This window comes from Corvus brachyrhynchos, unplaced genomic scaffold, assembly GCF_000691975.1.
Source record: "Corvus brachyrhynchos isolate BGI_N302 unplaced genomic scaffold, ASM69197v1 scaffold376, whole genome shotgun sequence".
NCBI classification, from domain to species: Eukaryota; Metazoa; Chordata; class Aves; order Passeriformes; family Corvidae; genus Corvus; species Corvus brachyrhynchos.
The window spans coordinates 1,348,941-1,350,648 of record NW_008238966.1 but is presented as its reverse complement, the minus strand read 5'-3'; positions in this window follow the sequence as shown (position 1 = coordinate 1,350,648).

The following is a 1,708-nucleotide window of genomic DNA, read 5'->3' as shown; positions in this document are numbered from 1 at the left end:
ACACCCCAGAAAAAAAAAACACAGGGCAGAAAAAAAAAAAAAAAAAAAAAAAAAAAAAAAAGACAAGGGGGAGAAAAGAAAGAATTTGGTAGTGTTCCTCATGAAGAGACCATTGAATTTAGGGATTTAGGGTGTGTGGCACCCTGAGAAACATGACACTTCTGACCACTTGCCTCTGCCCGCTCCCAGCCCCCGCTCCTGATTTACCCCCCACACTCCCATTAACTCTGGGGGTGGGACCCGGGTTTCAGACGGCGAGAAAGTGATGCAGGAAAGGTCTGGGGGGGTTGTAGTGGGGTGGAAACAGCTGGACATAACAGCATCCCCTCCTGTTTTTCTTTTACCCCCAACTTCCAGTAGAATTATTAACCTAGGAAACAAACCCAGCTTCTCTTATCACACCCCAAAACCAGAACACACCTTGCTCAGGGCTCTGGCATCACCAAATCCCAGCAACTGTTGATCCCAAGACTTTCTGCAAATTCTAAACACCACCCCAGGCCAAAGTACTCCTCCAGCATCAAAAACTTCTGTGTTGTTGTCCACTTCACATCAGGAGACACACAACCCCAAAGGAGCCTGCTAAAATCCGTGGGGTGTGTGGCTTTAACCCCCTGAATGCCACGGCAGGAAAAGCACACACATCAAACCTCACATCTTACAACTGCAGGCGAAAGGTGGGGACACTGTTGTGACTCTAAATGTGTCTTATTTAAAAGAAAGCAACCAACTAAAACCAAATAAAACAACAGCAGATGAAAGGAACAGGGGGAAAAAAGGCCCAGCCTTGTTGATGTACTACAGGTTGGCAAATTTGGGCTCAAATAATGTTGTTTTTGTAAAGCAGGTGTTACTTTCCTCCACTTGAGAAAAATGAGGTTCTTGATGTCTAAATCTCCCAACAGCAGTAGGAAATATATGTGGAATTCTTAACCTCTAAAATCTGATGGATTAACAAGCGCAGGTGGTCCAGCCAACTTGATCTTCTGGATTAATTTTATCCTTTTCCCTCTCCCCCTCCCTCCCACCAGCTCTCTCTCCAATGCTAAACAGAAGAGTGTGACTGTGTCACACCCACTGCAAATCTCCAACATCATTTTCCAGCCTGGACCCTGCTAAGCTTTTATCATTGTGGGTGTCAAACTCTCAGCCCGCACCATCAAAAGAGGCTGCAGCCCATCAATCCTGCTTGATCAGGAAATGCCAGAGCCTGACACATCCTGGTGCAGAGGCACATCTGAGGGGACGTGGGTTTCACCAGCGTCACCGAGCAGGGGTCACCACTGCTGTGCCTCATCGGCGACTTCACAGCACATCCCACTGGAAGGAAAAATAAAACAAAAATAAAACGTCCCCCAGGCAAATAAACAGGGCTCTGTCTACAGTCATGGAACATCCTGAGCTGGAAGGGACCCACAAGGATCATGGAGTCCACCTCCTGGCCCTGCACAGGACGCCCCAAAAATCCCTCCTGTGCCTGAGAGAAAGAAGTATCAGGGTATTAGTTTGTGGTTATTAATAAAAGGGGAAAAAAAAAAAAAAAAGGCGTGCAATGCATTTCTCTGGTGTAAAATAACGAGGTGCAGGTGGCCACAGCGGAGGTATTTAGGGACCAAGGATGCTCGGACACGGCCGGGAACTGGGTCCCCATCCCCGGGGCACCGAGGTGGCTCGGGGGTCCCCCCGTGCTGGGGCACCCCGGGGTTCG